Below are 18,881 nucleotides of genomic sequence, written 5' to 3'. Positions count from 1 at the left end.
AAGCCGAACGGATTCGCCTCATTCGCATTCACGCCGTAATTAAATACTTTTCCCCGTGACGGCGGGGAATCGCTCCGAATGCGTGTGGTATCAACTGCACGCGGATGTTACAAAAGCTTCTTTCAGCCTCGCTTAATAATGGATTCCTCATTAGGCGAAAAGTGTGACTCAAGTTACACGTCGGGTGTAATTTAATAAGTATTTTTGCCTTCGACTTTAACAAACGTTTAGTTAATAAACCCTTTAGAGGTGTGCGCTCCTAAACACAGAAAATAAATTCTACTTAAAAATTAATGTGAAAAAGTCTTCCTGCATTAGAAACTTTTAATGCGTCGTTCTCTTAAAATGTCGATGTTTTACGGCCCTTAAAAGATTATGATAAAAATAACTAAAATCGAACTTGTTGCGATACACGTCTAGCTGTCCAGGCAATTAGACACTAATTAATTTGATAATAAACGGACGTTACTACTCCAAGATTCCTTTTCGGAATTTATCGCTTTATTGATAGGGCTCCCTGGTATTTCGTGCCATTACGATTGCACGAAGCACAACACGGGCGGTCTCGCTGCCGAAAGTGTTTTTCATCATCTTTTAATTGCTGCAGCAGCAACGGAGAACCGGCGCGGAGGCAAATGAGTCACCGAGAAGACGCGGCAGTTTCCCTCGGAGTGGGAAACCGTGAGCTTGCGGGGACACATACCCTCATTGTCAATTACTGAGAAATCTCTTCTGCCACGCACGCAAGAACAGCCTTGGCCGCGTTCTCTAAATACGCATGGCATGATAATCGCGGTGCTACGCGGCGCGCGGTACTAATTATCATTACGTCGCTTTATTGCGGCGAAGAGTAAGCGAGAAGATCGAGAATACGTACGGCTGCAGGGGATTCCCCGCGGGCATGTCTCGCATATTCATCCGCGTCCACTTTGCCACCGAGTTTACACCTGTCAGGTGTAACGACGCGTTTGCTTCAATACAGAGCGCCTTCTCTTCACGCTCTCGTTTCTCAAACTATTCTCTACAACCCGCGACTTCTTACACAACTGTTATTATTTACATCCGCTTTTACGCGCGTGCACGAAAGACCGGTCACTAACGCGGTTCGCGAGGCATAAAAGGAAATATTGAAACACAGTAGGAGAGTTCAAAACGACCGGACGTCACCGAGGCGGCTTTACCGAAGGATTAGCTCGTCGCTCGTAACAACCACAGAGCCAGCGAGAGCGCGTCAAGTAACGTCACCATATTGGTTACATAGTAACGCGTCGGGTCGATAAAATAAGCGAGAGAGAGTAAAGGCGAGAGGGAGCGGGAGAAGGGGTTAGAGTTTTATGGACCGTGTGGAGAGAAGATGTCAAAGGACACGCACGAGACCCGTCTCGATGATTCCATTCGTCTTCTCGTCGTTCGCGCACAATGCATTCATCTGTCTAATATATCTAATGCTCACTCTACAGCTCGCGCTTCCGGCACAAGACGACGAGTCCCTCCTTTTTTCCCTCCGCATTTGCAAGTTGGCTACAGACGATCGAACTTGTATCGATCGATCGTACGCGACTAGCGATCAGTTAGTCTGACAAAGCTCGGGGATGGAAATGTCCCGGGGAGATGGACCAAGAGCAGAACGTCGAAAGAAAGCTTGCGCTGCAGAGAGCGACGTGAACATGAAACGCGGAAAACACCAGCAGCTGAGAGGAACTATTCGCCTCTTCGATTTCCCTGATGTACGAGTGGAATATTCTAGATAAGGTAGAGAGAGAAAGAAGAGACAGAGAGAAAACGAAGCGACAACGCGTTCATGCGACATCTAATAGAAGCCTGGGGTTCTCATTATAGATGAATCGGAATACTGCAAGGCCTCGTATTTTATGTGGCATCGCGTATGAGAGACGAGTTTATAGGAACGTCGTCTTGGCGGCTCATGCCTCGGACACAAGAGCGCTCTCTCCTTTTTGTCTCTCATCTGCCGGCGCGGTTTCGTTAAATCCGCCCTGTCTCTTTCTCGCTCTCCAGCTCTCGTTGCTCTCTGTTGCGATACAGCACCGCGAGCTATATTAATTTCTGCGCCAAGCATTGATTAATGCCGATGTCCCGCGATCGTGCCGACCGTCGGCGAGCATCGAGACGTAGAGAGCACACGTCCAAGGAGAAGGAGAACCGGAGCCGAGAACCGGAGCCGAGAACCAACGCGAAATCGCGTGACAGCCAGATATTTGTGGTAATTAAGAAAATGACTTTATAATATATTATTAATTGAATTAATCCTTTGAATCTTATCGTACTATTGATATAATGATCTCGTTTTTTAGTAGCAGATAATACTGCTACTAAAAAACGAAATCATCGAGCCCGGCGAACTTTCCCACATTATTCACGGACACGAGACGCAACCCGGATAATCTACGGGGGGTCGTCGCAAGAAAAACGCCCCCCGAACTCGCAGGAAGAATAATTATAAACATCTACGGCGGAGAAAGTATCCTCAGGGAGTCTTGTGAGAGATTGGATGACGATCAGTGGTACAGCGACCGAGCACGACGTACTCTGCAATCGTAAATTCTGCCAGTTGTATTAGCGATTCGCGCAGGTATGTACGCGAGTATGTACATTATGCGCAAGAGAATCACAGTAAGTCACGCATCGAGAGAGAGAGAGAGAGAGAGAGAGAGAGAGAGAGAGAGAGAGAGAGAGAGAGAGAGAGAGAAAGAGAGAGAGAGAGAGAGAGAGGTGATGCCCTTCTCCTACCTGCAGCTAGGAAGCAAGAATAATATACGCTCGGTGTACGAGCCAAACGATCATAAACTCGCGAGGAAGTCAAGAAGAGAGACAAAAAAGCGTACGAAAGACAGGGAAAGAAAAAAGTCACTTCGCACGGAAACAAGGGCCCATTGATCATTTTAATCACTTATGCTAATATCCGTGTAAAAAGACATACGCTACACAAGGAGAAAGTTAATAAAATTATATTTTCGCTGTGGACATTTGTATAAATATACTTATACTTAGGTCGATTGTTCCAACTTCTTGGTAAACTTACCTATCAGGTAAATATATGTTTGTCTTTATTTATTTAAGAAAAGAAATGAAGAGACACATGCTTACCTGGTAGGTAAGTTTACCAAGAAGTTGGAACAACCGGCCCTTATTCAACTAACACGCGTCTCGCAATAAATGGGTTAATCAGTTTTTGCATAACGTTAATCGAGGCGACGCCGGCGACCAAGATATCAGCGAAATTTATCTGTGATTACGGAAAAAGACACCTGTACGAAGAAATCAATACTTTTGAATACAATAAAAATTGCACGATCGAAGTAAAATATAAAAATAGGAAGCAAATGAAAAAAACAATGTAAATAAATCTGCATTCGTGTAAATTCGTTAATAAATTAATTCGTGGGCATGTGCGTAGATTACGTACTCTCATAGATCATATACGTAAAAATATCATCTAAATAATTATGTCAAACCAATTTCTATCTAACTAGAAAGAGCATAAACAGGTTTTAGGAAAACGACGGCTTCCGCATCATTAAATTGAGACGTAGGGTGAAGAATCGAAAATATCGCCATCAACCGTTCACTCTTATGAGTCCCATAGGAAATGAAAGTGAAAGTTTTCTTTCGTCACAAATACAATATTAACTTTTCATCATTGCTAATTTTTTTACCATAGCCATCAAATTAAATATCTATAGTCAATAAAAGTGTTAAAATGTTTTTAAATTTTTAGAATAAATTTACGCGTGTGTGTGTGTGTGTGTGTGTGTGTGTTTTCGAGATATATTTTATTAAACTTCATAATGTCATATCAATTTCGTGCATGACAATTAATTAGATTCATTTTCGTTTTTCTTTTTAATCTCGAGTTATTTTTCCTATCACAACGCCCGGAACAGGGCAAAAGGCGGAGAGAAAAAATGCGCCGATCGACACCGTGGGCCACGAATGATTTAACGACCCTCTCGAAATTTCGATCGGATCGCAGCAAGGGAAAGAAAAACGGCCGACGATGGAGAAGAAACGAAAGAGTTGAAAGATGAGAGTTTATAACGAGCGGTAGCGCACTCCGATGATTTACGGGTCGGTTCCTACGCATGAATCATACGCGTACTGGAATAAAGAAATAGGAGGTGCTCGGGATGGTCGATTCGGAGAAGAGATATAATTTTCAGAAATCTCCTGGAGCTGTGTAATTGCGTGGTGCAGTATAATGATTAACGCCCGTTCACGGTATCAATTGATGAGAAATGATATTCATAATAAAAGCGCTAATTTTTACTATAAGTAAAAATTGATATTGTATGCTGTAATCGAGAATAATAAAGCTGTATATATTCTTGACAGGGGAAAACGCAATGAAAATTTATCGCGAATAAGATAGTTCAATAAGTTATATAATTTTACTGCAAATATGGTTAGAACGTAGAACACGAAAAACCAGTTTTAACCTAGTATGATAAATTATGTATATGATCTATTTGTTTATGTCCACACTGAAATGCAGATAAAATTGTCTACTTTAACTACGTCTTTTTATTTTAAAGCCTAATGAAGTCGTTAAGTATTAATGAATAAGCGCCCCCTTCATTTTCTTCCCTACACGAAAAAAAGAAACCTTTCTCTTCGTTTTCAATGGATCCTGTGGCTTTCCTGAACAGTCTTACCGGACTAAAACAGAGGCCCCGAGGGGCCGTTCGCGCAATACCGGTGGTGCATTTCCACAAAGCTATCTCCGTGGTCTAAGCCCATACAGTAGGTATTCGTATTTGTATACAATAGGGCATCATAATACGTAATCTGCCTAACGTATTCGCGGGTCGGGGGACTATCTGAACATCTCCCACGTTCAAGGTGTGCGCCACCATCCTCTCGCACTTGTTCGCGCGAAGGCGTGTATGAAAAGCCGACGCACGTTCCAACCTCACCTCGGCACCACGTGTGCAGCGAAACGCATCTCGCCCGTTTGTAAATTCCACCCGTATTCAATCTTTTCTCGCTTACGATCATCGGCTTTATTTCGTATTAAAGCCAACGAGAGAAATACGTAAGCGCGCTAGTACACGAGGGATCAATTCCAAGGTACAAGCCACTCGCGGTTGCATCGCGGTTGCACAAACATCGAATAATATCGTACGTAATTATACAACGAAATCTCTTTAGGATAATAAATAATAGAGAAAAGTAACACAAATAGATAAGACACAATTAAAAGACATGTTAAAAGAATCAATGCACTATTTTATATATAATAATTATTAAAGTAATTTAATTAAATACTGTATATGTATATATGTATATATATATATATATATATATATATATATATATATACACATATACAATTAAAAAATTCTTATTATTACTTTATTAAGCTTAAAACGCACATGTATTAAGAGACTCCGAATATTGTAACTCTTTACGAATTAATTGAAATGGTTAAACTTAGAAAGAAATTTAGAGAGAGATCAGCAAATTTGAAAAAATGACGCAATAAGATTTTGAAAGATAATACCAAAATATAGAAAGCAAGTCTCGTTATTAAGTTCGAACGTTGCGCGTCGACGCAAATGATAACAAGATAATATGATATAAATGCATGATGCAAACACTGTATAAAAAACGTATGTGTGTTGAGCGACGTAAGTTACAAGAGTATCAGAATGCCAATGTTCAAACAAAATGCCAATAGCGTGTATATAAAATATTGATGCGGTCGCTGTACGTACGAAACGTGTTGCATTAATATCAAGTCGTGTTCCTAGCAATGCAGCAAGGTTCTGATATCCAGGCGCATCTCTGTATCCGGTGCCGGATGCAACGTAGAGTGAATGTACGAAAATATCTCAGCGGTATCCTCGAGGCATGTTCCGCAACGCGATCGTGTAACGTGGTTACATATTGCACATTAAACGTTTCCATTCTCGCTGCGTGTATAATTTGCGTTTCGAGAACATAAATTATTCGTGGTGCTGTTCGCCAATACCCTATCAATATCCAGAATAAAAAAATCGCAATTATAAAACAAAAGCGTGCGCCGATGTACATAGGAGTATTTATTCTAAAAACTTGGCCAAAATTCAAAAATATAAATTATACTTAACACAGAAAAAAAATCTTTTTTTCATAATTCTGAATCAATAGTTGAAAAATAACTAAAGAACTTAATAACATCTACACTGAGGCGCATGACTGTTTTAAACGTGGCCAAATTGTTGAACTAAACAATCACCCAATGTCACCTACAATGCATAAAATGTTAATCCATGAAGCTACAGTTATTTCTCACGCATTAGTACCCATTGGCCAACTATCAAAAAAAACTGCTGAAGCACGAAACAAACACTTCCGTCAACAAATTTTTTCGAGAAAATTCCCCAAAAAAGCTTGTAACAGAGACATATTAAATGGATTTTTAATAAATTCAGACCCATTTATAATAAGCTCGCGATCACGACCTAAGAAAAAAAAAATTATTTAGTAGCAAAACATTAGCTTTTTTATCCTAATAAGTTGAGATCAAAAGATAATACGATGGACGACGAAGAAGTTGACGAATCTAAATTAGAAGATTTTGATTTATTAAATTATTAAATTATTATTAAATTATTATAATATTACTATCGTAACAATACATGTTAAATTATAATAAATATTAAATAAAAAATGTTATTAATTATTATTTTCTGTAAAAGTTTGCTTCATGTCGAAACTAATTTTGGCCAATTTTTATTATGAATACTCCACTGTGCGCGATGCAACGATCGTTCGCGAATAAACCACACTTTTTTAGGCCAAGATAATCTACGAATTCATCATCTCACCATTTGAATTTCTATAGCATTAGATCTCGCCCCTAGTCGCCGAGTAGTTCTGGCCCGAACGTTCGCGCGATACGAAACGGAACGACTTGGAATAATATTATTGAAATGCGGCTTATAAATATTGCAAAACGTTCAAGCTCGCGGGAGCTTGAACGGATCCGAACGTGGCTGATTCTAGCGCCGATGAACTACCCTCACCCTTTACATTGCATCGTAAATGCATGTCGGGCCAAATCACGAAACCCGCACCGTGGTTAGCATAATTCTCGCGTTTTCTGTCAGAAAAGTGCTGGTTTATTGAAAAGAACGAAGAAAGAACGGGCGAGCTATCGCGAGGCAATAATGCGAAATACGAAAACAAATACGCAATTAGTAATGATTTATTAAGTGTTCTAGTGCGAAAAAAAGTAATTTTTATTAATGTGCCATTTGTCAAATGTATGTTAATTTTACGTTATTAAAAAAATGAATATTAACAAATAACGTTCTTTAAATAGAAACTTTACACCCACTTCTCAATGCTTTGATCGAAAGTAACGTAATGATTCAAAATAAAAACAAATGCAAGTTACATATTCCAAAGAAAAAATGCAACGCAAGTACAGCGTGCGTACTGCCGGGGGCCGTCATTCCGAATGGCGCAAGTGATATTTCAAAGGAGAATCGAGAGAGGACCCCTCTTTGTGTTTTTTAAAGGCCGCGCAATCGAAAGCTTCGCACACGCGCGCTTTCAGTGCGACGTTCTACCCACACACGCGACGCTGGTAACTTAATATCTCGACGCAGAGACAAATTTCTGACTATCGATACCTGTTGCTCGCCGCGGTGCGGAATCTACATTCATTAGCCCGATATCGTTTGCCCGCGCAGATTGCACCGTTGCATCTCCGTCGCGTCTGTATGCTCCGTGCGATCGTCGAAACGCTCGCGGTCGTCGAAACGCGCGCGCTACGCTGCACCTCTCTCCTCCTCCTCCTCTTCTTCTTCATTCGTCTTCGCACACAAGCGCGGCCTAAAAGCGCGTAAACTGGCGCTGTAAACTTGCTTCAGTGATAAATGCCGAGGAGAAAAACGATTCGCGCATCTCGTCGTCCGAGTCGACTCGCCCGTCGTTCCTTTCCCTTCGGCAAGAAAGAACCTGCGCCGCGCCCTCCCTACAATCGCTCGCGCGTACTGCTCTTTAAAAAGCAGCCTCTTTCGCGCTCATTCGTTATGTATTATTCATTACGCATTATTGCGGGGACGACTGCCGATTCATTTGCCACCGCGGCGGCAGATTATTACCTCTTGCGTCGCGTGACGGGATGAAATCGCGAGGGCGACGATTCCGAGGAAGCAAACGCAATTTCGGCTCGCAGAAAGTTTTCTTAGAAGAGAGAATCGATCTTCGATTCGTTTGCCGATGTATACATCATCTCTTGATAAGCGCAACGATATTTTCATATTATTTACACGAATAAACTCGACACTCTACATTTGGTAGATATCGTCTGCCCTTCTCCCTCTCCCTCTCTCTCTCTCTCTCTCTCTCCTCCTCCCCCTCCAAACTTCCTGGCGTCTCGAATCGGAATACGCCAGATCGGACAAATCTCCGGCTATCGATAACCGACGTTTCTTAGAGCGGCGAATCTACATTCGTTAACCCAAGGCAGCAACTGACGAATAAATCTCAAGACAGTCGCAATCCGCCTCGCGTATTCCTACGTATCCCTCCGTCGTCTCTCCTTCCCTTCTCCGTCCCTTTCTCATCCGTCTCTCGTGAGCACAGCTCTCGCACACACACACGCACAACCTAAAAGCGCGTAAACTGGCGCGGCTGGCGGGTGATAAATGCCGGAGAGAAGAGAATTCGCACGCCGACATCAGTCGTCTTCTCTCTCCCTCCCTTATTCCTGCTGCAAGCTTCTTCTGGGAGCTACGGATCGCTCGTTACCGCCTGCACGCGTTCACGCGTGTACCGCGCATACGTACACGTGTGCGTTCGTGCTTGCGGACGTTCCTCGCTGACATATCGAAAAGAGACGCCGACTAACACGTACATACGCACGCACGCACGCACGCAGGCTGCACTGCTCGTGCGGCCTGCGTCTCATCCTTCTTGAGGCTACTGACGCGCCAATAAGCGCGCGCGTTTCATTTATAATTAGGGAGAATGTAAATCAAAGTCCTGAACCTCGCCGCCTTCCTACTCCTGCGAGCGTCTTCCCTCCTTCTTCATCCTCCTCACAAATGTGTACCCACTGTCTCGTCCTATACAGGATCTACGTATGCGTCGTACGCATGCGTCTCTAGCATACGGCAAAAGACGTTCGGCGGTTGAATGGAACGTGCACCGCAACGAACTCCAGTTCGTTCGCACACGGACGACGTATGTACGTATACAAACAGATATTAACGTTCCGGGGTATATATCGATTTATATGTATGCGTAAAATGCACACACAGACGATATGCATGCAATGGACACGGCTCAACGAGCTTCCTCGGGCTCGCGCATTAGTTAGCTGTCCGTCCGCGTCCAGGTGTCCGCACAGTTAAATGTTAATTTCGTTGCTCCAGCTCGGGCTGGAAGTTTGCTAATTAGAAACTATCTATCCGAACGGTGGGACGTGGGTGTGCGCTAGGGTTTCCGCAACGGCTCTATTTCGACTGCGCGACGATTTGATCGGATTCGAACCGAGTGATGCATCGCGAGCGATTCGTTCCGGACGACGGGATCATTTGCTCCCTCGAGAAGGAATGAAATCGAGAGACGAATTGTTACGTACATTCCACAGGAGAATGTATGTAACAAGTAAACAAAAGATATATCGAGAATATTTGCAATATAATAAATATTTAATAAATTATTTTATGTATTTTGTATTATATATGACGCGCGTACTTTAAAAGAAAAAAATGAAAAAGTAAGAACACATATTTCATGTAATATTATAATATGCAAAATAAATGCTGTAAATATGATTTACATTATTACTTTCGTTTTTTCTCATCGTCTCTCTCATATTATAAACATTAAAAGCCTCCTATTATTTCTTTTAATGTGTAATTACTAAAGGCATTAAATGACGCAAATGCAACATAAATGCAGATTATATTAATTACCTTAAAAGCTACATTTGAACAATTATCGTATTCAATAATTATATTTATATTTATTATAATGTAATTAATCATAATTATATCCCAATAAATAATTGTCGCGCAATTTGTTTTGATTGAAATATTTATTATCGAAAAGATGCGAATCAAATAAGAGGAACAAAAGAACAAAGTCGCCGAATTAGGACTCGGTAGAATCTTCGTTTTAGCTGTCTCCCTTTCCGGCGATTCTCTCGTCTGTAGTATCCGTGCGAAAGTGTCACTCTCACGGCGGCGATAAACATGTGCGGGAGTGGATCCAACAGGACAGACGAATGGAGACCATTCCTCGCGCGTAACGCGAAAGGACGAGAGACGGCGAGGACTAAGGGAATGAGACACGAGAGACAAAAGGCAAGCAGAGTGGAAGCAAGGAAAGGCCGGGCGAGAAAGAAAGAGAGAGAGAGAAAGTGAGACGGGAAACATTTCTCGAAGCCGGGTGCGACGCGCGTGCATCCCGAACTCCTTCGTGAAGGAGCGCACATACCTGACCGCGGAATGCGCGTTCACCGAAAACGAGAGGAACGGCTATTGTCTTGTCAGCGGCGGCCGCTAAATCTGCCCGCGGATCTCTTGACGATCGTACCCTGCCCCTGTGCCCGGTCCGGCTGCCCCCATCGATTTCGCCTTCTTGTCTTGCGTATTTCTTGGTCGTTTTCGCTACATCATTTTGTTACTTTGCTTCTGCGACGCGGGTCCGATTTCTCTTGGTATCTTCTAAAATGGCGATTTTTCGAGGAGCAAGGAGAAGACGGTAGAAGATATCGCTGTTGTATTTATTGATAGTCAAGAATCTGATTTTCTTTATTTATAGAATTAAGAACAAGTTTTAACTATCTTCCAACTAAAGATGTACTAAAGAATTTTTTTAACGCCAATTTGAATACGTTTCTCTAAGTGTGATTTATTAAACAAAAACTAAGTAAAAAGACGGTTCTCGAGAACCGTCTACAAAAAAGAAAACTCGTAAGATATCTGAGTTTTTCTTTTAACGAGATGCAAAAAGAGACCAGAAGGGATAAGATACAGTAACTAGCGAAAGGCGAGCAGGTCGATTACAGTTCAACAAACCTTCGAGAAGAACGTGGCTGGAATTCAAGAGGACATCTCGATCTCTCCGAGCTTCTACAATCATGAACGAAACTTTATTGCGGTACTTGGATGTGGTTGGAGTAGGTTGCGAACGGTCTCGGGGTGTAATCGTTTGATGATGGTTTGATGATTTCGAGCATTTAGTGCTCGGATACTCCACGGGAAAATCTGCAACGACGGCGACGTTGCGATCACGATGTTGCGCTCGTTACACCAATGCCTATGTAGCGACGTTCTATCCTGGTATATGCTGCCGCCGCATATGCACGCAAAGTTATTACATCCGCTTTTACGCGCGTGCACGAAATATAAAGACCGGTCACTAACGCGGTTCGCGAGGCATAAAGGAAATATTGAAACACAGTAGGAGAGTTCATAACGACCGGACGTCACCGAGGCGACTTTACCGAAGGATTAGCTCGTCGCTCGTAACAACCGCAAACCCAGCGAGAGCGCGTCAAGTAACGTCACCATATTGGTTACATAGTAACGCGTCGGATCGATAAAATAAGCGGGAGAGAGTAAAGGCGAAAGGGAGCGGGACAGCGCGGGAAAGGGGTTAGGGTTTTATGGACCGTGTGGAGAGAGGAGGTCAAAGGACTCGCACGACACCCGTCTCGTTATTCCATTCGTCTTCTCGTCGTTCGCGCACAATGCATTCATCTGTCTAATATATCTAATGCTCACTCTACGGCTCGCGTACGCGCACAAAACGACGAGTCCCTCCTTTTTTCCCTCCGCATTTGCAAGTTGACTACAGACGATCGAACTTGTATCGATCGATCGTACGCGACTAGCGATCAGTTAGTCTGACAAAGCTCAAGGATGGAAATGTCCCGGGGAGATAAACCAAGAGCAGAACGTCGAAAAAAGCTTGCGCTGCGGAGAGTGACGTGAACATAAACGCGGAGGACGATGAGGGGACACCAGCGGCTGAGAGGAACTTCGCCGAGGAAGCCTCTTCGATTTCCCTGATGTACGAGTGGAATATTCTAAATGAGGTAGAGAGAGAAAGGAGAGACAGAGAGAAAACGAAGCAACAACGCGTTCATGCGACATCTAATAGAAGCCTGGGATTCTCATTATGGATAAATCGAAATATCGCAAGGCCTCGCCAAACCGAATTATTGCGCCATAGGGCGCATCGAAGCTTCTGGACTTTTCTGCGCACGTAAAGGTACTAATTCCAGCTTAAGATCGACTTACCGTGGACATAAAGTCGTTACAGGGCGAATCCATCTGCAGTAGCCATCGCATTCAGGTATGCTCGACTCTTTAACCCTGTTGTCGTGTCACATCGCAATAGAGTCGTAAAAGGCGAGCTAGGCGATGACGATCGTCCAACCGGCCGCTTACACGTAGATTGTGTAAAGGGAGTGTCCCTAGAACAAGAATGTGAAATAAAGTTTGATTTTACGATCGAGTATATTACACTCGCGCGCAGCTCGGAAGTCGATTAGTGGGAGATAACTTAATTCACGGATTCAAGACGCTCTCGGTGCGCCTTTTTGTCCCCTCCCCCCCCCCCTCCGAGATTTTGTGCCGTAGTAGTTTACGTAGCGCGCGCGCGGCATTTAGAGGATAATTTACGGTGCCCGTGCGGCTAGTTACTCCGTCATATTTTATCGGTCGGAAGCGCGTTTGAATTACGATCGGCAAACTTGGATTGCCATTTCACGCGAGACGACGCCGGTTGCCTTTTAATCGAGGCGCATCGACGCGTCCGTTCTTGGGCGCGCACGCGCTTTAATTACAGGTCCGAGAGGACGGCTAACATAGTTATACTATATTCGTCTCTTCTGTTTTCTTTTTTCCTTTAATAAAGTTTTTAAATCAACTATTAAAATTGATAGTTCGACAGCTGAAAATGACACAAAGTGATTCAAGTCACAACGCACTTGATAACGAGACAGCCAATTAGCATCTCGAAAAAACAATATCTCTTTTTCAGAGAGGGATATACATATTGCAATTACAACAACTGGAATGTAGGTCAGATAGGTAGTTTTTGTAAAACTAAAAATGATAATCATTTTTTTTAATTATAACTCTTTAATATATGTACTAATATGACTATCGCGGAGCGAGAAAAAAGAATTCCACCGTTGAATACGACCGTAATGGAAATCATCGCTATCGATTAATTTATCTCGATTCCATGAGCGTCGCAATGATCGAGGGCCGGGATCTCTCTCTCGTGAATCTAAGGATATGATGGTTATTTGGCCGACATCGGCTGATTAAAAATGGCATAACGAAAAAAGATGCATCGCTGGGTTCACAACAGCTACCGAGAAATGGTGACCATGAGGCGAAGAACGAAAGAAGAAAGAAGAAGAGAAGCAATGAGGAGAGGTCGACACAGGTCCAGATCTCATGGTACGCGGTGGAGTTTAGTTTTTTAAGCGATCAATCACTCGCTCTACAAGAAGTACACATCCCACCTACCGAAACGAACAGCGGAGGAAAAGAGGAGACAATGAGAGAAAACGGAGGCGATCTATGGCGGTGCGGAAGAGATGAAGAAGCGGTGAGAAAGAAGAAAAGAAAAGAAACAGCGGGGTGAGGGAACTAAAAGAAGATGGGACCTAACCGACGACCACCAAATCATCATTATTAAACGCTCCATTGAACGCTCTCGTGTATTATAACGAGCGAGCAGCTCGCCGACCACCGACATGAATTCTTGGCCCGTGTCGTCGTCGGCACGGAATTTCTACGTTTGCGAGGCTACACGTCACGCGCGGGAACGACGTGTGTGAGAGCAGGAAAACACTGCTGCCATTGCCGCTGCCTCTTGCATTTATTTCACGGCGATCGCTCGACCGTTTGCAGCGTTGATTTATCACCGGGCGCCCAACGATAGCTCTGCGACGTGGCGAGAAACGATTTCTTGTGCTAGATAGATCCCACCAAATGTATCTAATTTTTTCGGAGTCTAACTGAAAGCTGTATATCAGACGTAATATATCGATTTCTCTCCAGCTTTATTTCATCCGATGATAATAAAGAAATTATTCTTGTCTTAAACTTGAAGATCTGCAATACAAGAATTCGTGGACGAAGAAAAATGCGCGAAAAGCTTTGTAAATGCGATTAACTGAACGAATGAAATGTACAATGTATCACAACAGGAAATTAGGAATGTTATTTATGTGCACTGCGGAAAATATGGAAAATATTGCGCGAGTAACCCGTCACAGTAATAGGTTAATCTCGAGTTTTGTCGGTGTTAATCTTGAACAAAAAATTAATTTCTTACTCCGAAACTTTATATCGCACTGCAACGCAATCAGTCGGTCTTAATCGCCCGGCCGCGGCGTGCAAATCACTCTCTGGCGAAATAGAAAATTGGCCCCATCACCCTGAGAACGTAATTTCGAGAAACTACGGCATAAATCTCGTTAGGCGCAACAACACGCGTGATAACATAACGAAAATCATTCATGAACATTCCATACATCAAGCGCGAACAATCGCTGCTCTGGCAGGCAGCAACGATTTCCTCGCAAATTGCTTCTTGGTCCTCCTCTTCAGGCTTCTCATTCTTTCCTTTTTTTTCTCTTTCTCTCCTCTCTCTCTTTCTCTCTTTCTATCATCGGTCAGCAATCCTCTTTTTTCGCATTCACCTCCTTCTTCCTTAGTTATCCCAAGCCGTCGTCCATGCGTCCCTCTAAGGTCGTCGGTCCGTCGATCTTTGGGAGTCTCTCTCCTCGCCGAGGGATAATAATAAAATATCACAATCATCACGGCTAACTACTGTTTCATTAAACGATTAATTAACCCACGATATATTACGTAGATAGCGCTGACGATTCCCTTCCTCCACTCCATCGTTCGTTGATTGCTTCTATAGTGCCCACGGTAATGCTTGCGATGCGGTCCAGACACGGTCCGGTGGCAGGCTCTTCCTCCTTTTCCTCTTTTCTTTATTTTCTGTACCCTGGCCTCCTTTCGTCTCAAAGATAACGCGGAAACCCTATACGCCTCCTTGTCGATACACCCATATATAGGCAACGGAATGGATGATTCGTCAGTTAGGTATTTAAAGGAAGAAAGAGCAAATGTACTCTCGCAACTTACACTTCAGGTATTCAATTGTACGAAGGAATATAATTTTAGAGAGTAATTTTCTCCGAGATATTTGTCTCGGTCTCTTAAAATTAAGTATCTCGCTTTATGTGCTTAGCTGTGGCTTTTAAAAATAATTATCAGGTCCCCCAAAAGTTGGCATTCGCCTCCGGGCGCAAAAGAAAGTAAACAAATTTGTAGAAAATCGAGAAAGCCCTTCAACGGATCTATATATTTATACTTTATAGTTGCATGTGTACAGATCATTTACCGTTAGTGACGGCACAAGGAAAAGCGGGTCTAGTATGGGCATTATCCAATTACGATAACGAGCGGCTCTCGGCGGGCCCGCCATACTGTCGCACTCCGAGGATACGTAGAGACTCGCGCTCTTAGCTCTAATAACGATATACAGCCGAATAATTTTGATAATCGCGCGTTTATTCCCCCCCCCCTTCTCTCTCCCCGTGGCAACCGCGTAATAATTTAATGACGGCTCGCCGCGAGTTTAACAGACTGACGATAGATCGCGGGCTACCGGGGAATTTCTGATTGTCACGACTCTTTGACGTTTGCCGAGGTGTATAATAGAAGCACTTAGACTCGACAAGTCTCTCGACTAACAACTATAATTTGAGATAACGTCATACTTTACCTCCGGATAATTATACCAAGGCAATCCCAGATTCGTTTATAAATATTTAAAGTGTAGATTTCATGACAAATTAAATTTATCACGCTATATCACGCACATATTAACGTAAAATAATAATTTCTTTTGTCGTACCTTTCTATTTCTTATTTTTCTATATTTTTGTTACAATTAATTAAATTGTATTATTTATTAATTCTTTTAATTATATTTCTTACAATTTACTATCTTGTTACAATTATTCTAAATATGTCAATTGTCCGTTTGAAAGGATATTTATTCTTCCGACAGATTGGCTTCGATTTTACCGCTGTATTGAATACACTGAAACATTCTTGAAATGCGACAACCGTAAAAGTGACAACATCCTGGGGGAGTTGCATCTCTCGTTTGTCCGCGGGCGACGTCAGTCGCCTCGCTGCCGCGTCCATTATAGCCGATGATTCGTATTATGCGCGTTACGCCAATGAGCCTCGTTAATTAATAGCAACTCATTACGGTTGTCGTTAGCGCGCGCGCATCGTGCTCTGCTCTGACGAGAGATAGGGATTCACAGACGGCTTTAGCATCTGCTGAAAAGTAAATCCACCTTCGTCCAACCGTGCCTGCCTGTCCGTCCGTCCGTCCTCTCGCCTTCAATTGCGCTTTATTTATCACAATTTGCTGACGTTGATGTATCGTTACACGGACCGCACGACACATACGTACCGTGCCGTCGCAATTTACATTGGCCATCTCTCAATGTAACCGTCTTACTTAACGACCGGCCAAGAGGTGCGGAGTATACCACCTCCTCCTACTCCCCCGCCCTCTCTCCCTTTCCGCGGAAGAAAATCTCCCGCGGTCGTCATTGAGTTTTCATCCGACACATGACAGTGAGTCTCTCGAGGCCTCTGAGAGCCTCGTGCGATATGGCTATCACGCTTTTTTCGCCTCGTATCGCGAATAAACCAGTCCCCGGCGCGTTAATGCACATCTCGTAAAAGTACTGGAAAGTGCTTCTTACGCGCGATTACCTCCGAGGAAATATCTCATCGTCGTTTCGAAAGGATCGCGGCCGTTCTCTTGGATACCGGCCGAGGTAGCTTCTTATTATTCCCCTTAATCACGCACCTGCAACGAATTTACACTCGGCGCCTATCTCGCAGATACTTGGAAACTTTGCTTTCCTAATAGAGAAGTTACGACCAAGTCTTCGAGTGTAATAAAGTCTTCAGAGGTGTGTAGCAAACAGAATGAGACTCGTTTAGCTGGTATTTCTGATTAATTTCTAATGATGAAACGCACGTCTCCCTCCCCCTCCGCCACGAATTGAATAATTTATACAAAATAACGTAAATTCGTGCGCGTGTACGCGCACGTGTTTTATATACGTGTACGCGGCGCGGAAAAAATGGTAGAGAAAAAATATGCAGAGCAATTTGATGGATGATGATATATGTATATCACATAGGATGACAAGTTTGTTTCTGCGTAGGAATCTAAGAATTATCATAGATTACAGATAACAGGACAATACATTATAACTAAGAGGAAACACGGATGATTTTTTTAAACGATTTAGTCGGAATCCATCTCGTTTATCACTTAAGTTTTACTACTTATGCTAAACACGAAGAATTATAAGCATTGTTACCTATTCTAATTTATGCCGATCAAACTGATACGAGATATTGTCTCATGGGAATTGAAAGAAAAACATCCGAAGAAACCAGGTAGAGGGTAAATCCGACAGGTAGATGTATAAGTTCGAAGATTCTAAAAGCTAATCCGCTTGACGAACGGCACGTGGACCATATTTCGTTACGAGGATAGAAGACGTAGGATTGAAAAGAACCTTTTGTTAACAATATACCTTGACTGTAAAAAGAATTAAGTATCAGGCATAGAGAAATTTAAAAAGGATAGCGAATTGTAAAAATTTATTTTCTTTACCTTCTGAAGCAAAAAAAGCATTTCAATTTTATGAACAAAAAATTGAAAGATGACAGTAAAAAACAAAAATAGATGTAGAATGTGTATACGTTAAATAACTACTCATAATTATACAGTATAATTATACATATATGCATGCATTATTATTATTTGAAACAATTCATTATTATATTACATTGATAGAATATTCAAAAAAGGGGTAAAAAGCAAAGACATAAAATTTTATAAAAGTAGAATATTCTTTAAGTCAGTGATCAATCTTTCAAGCATCACGTTTCATATTCATATATTTGTCTTTCTGTTAATGGCACCCTTTTAACGCTAGTGAAATAAATTTTAGGTAGAATCCGCATTTGATACCTTAAACGAACGATCGTATTTTCGGGTCGTCGGCCTGACAACGATTAATAGCGATTTTTCGTCCCTCTCCGTCGAAGGGACGAGCGAAGGGAGAGGCCCGCGCCTCTTTTCACGGAAGGACCGCGAGCGGAAGTTGCCAGGGGCGGCACGCCCTCGGTGGGTGGGCCGCGAGCTGAATTAAAATTGATGGATAAGGGCAGACAGCCTCGCAATTTTCGTCAAATTAACCGCGCCATATTACTTTGCGTTACAGAAGTCTTCTTCGGTCCTCTCTCCGGACGCTCGTCTTCCTTCGATTCATCCTTGCCGAGGATCTTGGGGGCACGCGGCACTTTTTTATTACGAGACGTGAAATTCGCGCCGTGATTGAACGAGAAATTTCGCGCAGAATCGTTCCACGAACGATTTATCCGATATGAAAAGATGAACGGAATGTCATTTGAATTTGAATGCAGCCACATGCACACGCGTGTGCCTCTAAACAAATTATTATTTTTACTAAGCATATTGTTCAATGAAAGAGGTTAATTTACATATTAAATAATTGTCGAATTATTCTAAACAAAAGACCTTATGATCTGCTTTTTCGCGTCACTCAATTTTGCTTTGATAATTATTCAAAGACTGATACACGATTATGATTGTATATTTCAACGTCAGCGAGCGAATAGTTGGGCTATTAATCGCTTTCTTTTTCGCTCTCACTCGCGCCAGGTTAATTTATAATAAAAATGAATTTCTCGAATGCGGCAGCTGTTCAAAGTGAATCGACGCCTCTTTTTTAAATCTTTTTTTTAAACTCA

The 18,881-nt window shown here is 42.5% G+C and overlaps 1 protein-coding gene across 6 annotated transcripts in view; it reads right to left on the bottom strand.

Annotated features, from left to right (window-relative positions):
* Positions 1–18,881, bottom strand: part of LOC105830822 — a 232,470-nt gene that overhangs the window by 195,562 nt on the left and 18,027 nt on the right. For all 6 annotated transcript variants that reach the window (XR_004964778.1, XR_004964777.1, XR_004964774.1 and 3 more), the window contains one exon: positions 12,267–12,442. The gene's annotated coding sequence lies outside the window, so the exon portion shown is untranslated. The remainder of the gene's footprint in view (positions 1–12,266; positions 12,443–18,881) is intronic.

This window comes from Monomorium pharaonis, chromosome 10, assembly GCF_013373865.1.
Source record: "Monomorium pharaonis isolate MP-MQ-018 chromosome 10, ASM1337386v2, whole genome shotgun sequence".
Classification (NCBI taxonomy): Eukaryota; Metazoa; Arthropoda; class Insecta; order Hymenoptera; family Formicidae; genus Monomorium; species Monomorium pharaonis.
The sequence above is the reverse complement of the archived record's forward strand: the minus strand, read 5'-3'. Positions and strand labels throughout refer to the sequence as shown.